The 5,431-nt window shown below is 40.7% G+C and overlaps 1 pseudogene; it reads right to left on the bottom strand.

The window, feature by feature from the left end:
• Positions 1–296: 296 nt before the first annotated feature.
• On the bottom strand, positions 297–3,741 carry LOC134364939 (partitioning defective 3 homolog; annotated as a pseudogene).
• Positions 3,742–5,431: the final 1,690 nt, after the last annotated feature.

Raw genomic sequence — 5,431 nt, 5'->3', positions numbered from 1 at the left:
TATGTTTATGAAAATTGCCTAAATTTACTTTTATGGTAGATAAATTTTATTTATGAAACTAAATTAATAAAACTCAAACTGCATTTTAGCTACAGTGGCTTGAGTAATACCAGAGTAATTTAAATGTTAATGGTTTATGTAAAAAATATTAATAAGCAGGGTTTGAATACATGCAAAAGTTTCTTGCTTTATAATGAAATCAGTTTTTTTTTTATTAAAAGTAAATTTATGGTTTGTTTTAAAAAACAGCTGTGCAATATGTGCTGCTCAAGACATTTTTGAATCAGATTGGTTGTTCATCTCTTCTCAGGTTTCAGTTTGGAAAGGCTGAACATATCTCCCAAGGCCTTCAGCATTCCCTTCTTGGCTTTCATTTTGTCCTTTTGCTTATTTCTCTCTTTCTTCTTCTCTTTTCTGGTTTTATCTTTTTCCTATCAATCTTGTAGCCTTCTTTTGGTTGCTATTCATTTGTCTCTCCACAGAGTGGGAAAGTTAATCACTGGCTGTGGATACAGAATCTCTCACTGATCTTGAACTTTCTTCTATGTCTTCTTCCAAGATCTACATTCCTTTGTCATCATAATCCACCGCAGTTTATCTAAGACTTGTTGATGGCATCTCTGAAGCTCTCTCTGCATCCCCTCCCTCTGATTATCCTCAGCTGTGAGTGATGGAAAGGCACACCCTCGTTCAAAGTCGCCTCAGCTACTGCTATCTGCAGACTCTATAATGAGCTGGACTTCTTCAGACCCAGGGAAGGTCTCACATCTCTGCTGAAGGAACCTGTTTGCTGGTCATCCACTGTATTGAATTTAGTCTCATCAGCTATACCTAAATCTATGCTGTTTGCTTTTTGCCTTTTAACAAAATCCAATTGACTGGCATCTGAAAATTGCTCTGTGTTTTTCTAACATACTCTGGCATCCAAATCCTTCTCATTGAAAAGCAAAAAATGGATCAACATCTGGACTCAAAGAGCAGCTGGCTGAATAACTGATTGATTTCAGGCTTGGCCAATGTGCCAGCAGCTGTAGTCACAAATCCCACATCATCACGGGAGCTGGAAGATGACTGGCCAGAGAGATATGGAGGAAGAACTGGCAACCTGTCATCTTCTCGAATGTCAGTGTCATCCTGGGGCATATTCACAGTGGGGGACAGCTAATGTTTACCTGACTCACCCATTTTCCTACTTAATGCAGCATTTCTCATGGATGATTCATCAAGCCCCTAAAGCCCACTGTAGAGGGAATGGAAAATTCTTCGCTCTCTATCATCAAACGCTATTTTGATGGACAGCTCAGGTCCAAAGGTGCTCCTAGTTGAGTTTAGCTCATTGCACTTGTTTATTCTCCTCATGGCAATAAGCTGGATCATTCTTCGTTTGTTTCCTTCAATAGACATAGACCTTCTTAGGGTTTCCATGTCATCTTGATTTGTTCTGCCCAATGGGGATTCTGTCTTTACTGCTATAACTTGATCATATTTGCCTGAAGCCTTCCATCTTTAGATGCTTCTCTTCCATTAATAATGGACTCAACAAAGATTCCCAAATCTGCATGGTTCTCTTTTGACCACTTACCTTTGACACTGACACCAAGACCTGCAGATGTTGAATCATTAAGTGGAACTTCAAATGTAAGAAACCGCCTGGTGCCATGAGGTGTGAGAACAATATCCTTGTCTTCTGCTTTCATTTATTTTGGAATCTGCATCTGGCTTGGCTCTGCATTTCCTTGGGTGGAAGGCGTCTTCCTGGTGAAAGACCAGAAGGCTCGCAGTCCCTTTCATCATGCAGCTTCTCAACAGGGAGACAACTTCCTCTTGGGATTTGCCTGCTAAATCTACTCCATTTACCTCTGTCAGTCTATCTCCTGCCTTAAGTCTGCCATCATGAATGGCAGCCCTTCGTGGGAGGATGTTTTTCATATAAATTGTAGCTGAGCCACCTATAGTTACATCTCAGCAAGTTATACTGAATCCCAAGCCTTCTGTACCTTTCTTAAACTGGATATTAAGCCTCTTGCCTATTTTTTTTGGTGTTACAACCACTGCTTACATTCTTACTAAATACATTCTGTGGTGTTGGAGCTGAAGCTGAGGACAATTTTCCAGAAGAGTGTGCACTGTGAGGTAGTCGTGGATGTGAGTCTGTCTGCTCAGGCACTGGTTCAGTCTGGGTGCTCTCTGCAGTGTGTGAAGCCCTGCGCTGTTCACACTCTTGTTATCCATATATTGACTGTCAGGGCTGAAGCGGCTAGAAAAATAATTGTTCTTCTCAGTTTGAGATCGTTCATACTGTCCTTTGCTGCAGGAACCACATGGAACCCAATGATAGGTGTACACATGGTTTGGCAAAACATATGTTGTGCTTATTCGAATCTTCTATTTTGAAGGTCACCATCATTAACCCAGACAATGCAAACATTCTCATGAAAAGGATTTTCTTGTTCATCATTGCCATCTTTCTCCAAGCATTTTACTAATAACCCCAGGGTAATTGTGCCTCATGCACTGAAGAGGCACTACATGGATTCCCAGAGGGACCTATAGGAGCTTTGCCATATCATCCAGGGAAAAACTGGGTATGTTTTCCAAACCAGTATCCACATGCCCAAGTGGTTCAACATGGCTGTTGTCCTCTTCTGCCCAATCCTCATCCTGTTTTTGCTTCTCCAGCCACCTGTACACCATTAGGTGACTAGCACTCAGAGACAAGTGAGCATTGTCTCTCTGAAATTGGTTAGAATAGTCCCTCTATCCCAAGGGAGGCATCTGTGGTTTTCATCTTTCTTCCTGTCACAAGTTTTAGGACTACCAGCAGTATTCCGCTTGAGGAAGCCAGTTCTTGTTGACCAGTGTGTGGGTTTTTCTCTCAAAGGCTCTTCAGAGGAAAAATTATTATCACCGACAGAATTTAAGCAGCCAGTTAAAACTGGGTCACCACTTTGTCAGACACGAAGAGGCATATTTGCACAAAGGACCGAAAATGTATCCTCAGTTTCATCTGATGCTTGATAAGGCTAAAAGGCTGAGACATTGCTGGTGCCATGCTCACTGCCAAATATCTCTGGAGTTAGGGTACCTGTGGAGTTGGCACTGGTGCCATCACCTCCATGTTGTGGATCTTGTTCATCAACACTGCTACCAGTGTGTCTTTGTCATCTGCTACATCACGGAGAATGTTGTCAAAGTCATATTCCTCCATTTCCATGTTTCAAGCGATGCACCTGTATCCAGTAGTTTGGATCCTTGGCGATGGCCTTTCTGGTAGTATGTCATTGCTTGCTGGATGAGGCTAAAAACTTTCATGTGGCCATCTGTCAGGCTGGATCTCAGATCCTTCTGCTCCTTCCTGTACCTTGTTACCAGGTTAACTGAAAGAAGTTTCTGGCAGCTTTATGCATATTTTATTCTTCAGATATGAGCTTCACAGACATGCTTTATTCTCAGACATGAGCTCTGCCCTACTCCACTGATCCTCCATGCTCTCCCAACCAGCAGTTCAGAGCAGTTACTTTTATACTCTTAGTACACAATAGCAGCCACAATCCAAGGGGTACAGAGGCACACATGCACACCAACACTACTCTTATGTAACTTGTTTACAACAGATGTGCTGAATCATACACAGCCAGATATGAAGTGAGAGGGCCTGACTGAACTAACTCCATTTTACTCACATGATCCCCTGCATGGCAAGACCATCTGGGTTCTGCCAAAGCTCATGGTCACTTTCATGCCACTGACACCACTGCCACAGGCCAGCCTGCTCTACTGGCTAACTGCAGCCAGAATTGCCCCAGGCCAAGGCGGCTGGATGCTGAACATGGCAGGGCCGCTGCACAGACATGTGGGTTGCTGGGGGCACAGGCAGGCAATGGCGTCAGGGGGACTGCTTGGCTCACATGCCCCTAGGACTGGCCCGGCCATGCTCACCTCACCCAGGGCCTGCAGTGGTGCCCATAGCCTAGGCCATGTGTTCGGGGTCTCTGCCCGCTCCCTGGTAGCCTGGGGCTGTGTGGCACTTGTGTTCACCTGGGGCCACTGGGGGTGGGGACAGTTGCTAGGGGAGGGGCTGAAATCAGTTTCTTAAAAATAACATTGTGAATATCCTCTTAAATATCTCTCATGGAATGCTAAGCATATTAATAGTGAAGGAAGGTTCTAGAACTGAGTTCTCAAGAGTATGTCAACATAAATTGTATCACTTGTCTAAGCATTTTCACAATTATTATGTAAAAGGCATGTTATTGTTTTTGAAACTTATGTAAATACATCAATTTCTCCATATTTTGAAAGGTTTATTAATTTCAGGTTACAGACAATGTCTAAATACATATTTTTTTACCTCAAAGATTTTATTCCAGGGTATTGGCTCAATAAAAATTTGCTGAGTGATTGAACCACAGAAAAAATTCCAATAAATTAAGGATGTGTGGAATTACAGTGTTAGAGACTAGGATTTTATAATAATTTCCTTATATAAAGGATCACCGATTGTGATATTATAAATATGAGACGACAAAAATTAAATTTAATAAAATATGCATGGCCAAGTAAACTGGAAATAAAATTACTTGAAGGTACCACTAGGAGTTGTCACATATACACTGAGAAAAGTTTGAGAGTAAATGCAGTGTACTGAATGTTTTATCAAAAGGATAGGGACTTAACACTTCTCTAAAGTAATTACCTGCTACCACCAATCTTGTCATGGTAACAGTTTTACCAAAATTAAATATTTGATTTCTGTTCAGGTGTAACTCACTCTTACAGTCAGGCATTATAGACCTGAACATTGCAAAGAGTTTCTGAGTCATTTTCAGAGTCCACAAATGAATCTTAAGGTGAGAAGCAAATACTGCAATCATATTTCATACCTGGAGATTCATTAAAAAAAACTGAAGGGTAAAATTGTTCAATGAATTATTTGTTTAAGATCAAGTACAAATTTAGAGTAAGGTGAGATACTGCTTTCTGAGCCTTTTCCTTGTAGGGAACAGAATCTGTATTTTGGGGGATGAATTGAATGATTGACTCTGAAAAATGATTCAAAGCAAGAAAAACTCATATGAATGCTGTCATGACGATAACATTGATTAATGCAATATGTATGCATGTTTGTCAGATTCACATATTTGGATTAATGTTTACCCTTATCACAGTGTTCTTGAAAAAACTCAGGAAGTTTGAAAAACACAGACTCATATTTTAAAATCTATTGTTACTTCTTCCTTTGTCAAATGATTCCCTGCTTTTTACCCTAAATTGATAAAATGCTAGTATAACACAGGCATTAAAAAAATAAGAGTCTTCTAAAGAGAAAACTCAGTGTTAGCCAATGACTTTTTCATGCTTGAACTATCAAAGACTATATTGGGTATGAATATGAAAAGAATATACAGTTCTGTGTTACATGGTATTCATA

The sequence above is a fragment of the Cynocephalus volans genome, chromosome 16 (assembly GCF_027409185.1).
Source record: "Cynocephalus volans isolate mCynVol1 chromosome 16, mCynVol1.pri, whole genome shotgun sequence".
In the NCBI taxonomy this organism is placed as follows: domain Eukaryota; kingdom Metazoa; phylum Chordata; class Mammalia; order Dermoptera; family Cynocephalidae; genus Cynocephalus; species Cynocephalus volans.
Note: the sequence above shows the minus strand (reverse complement) of the source record. Positions and strands in the feature narration are given on the sequence as shown.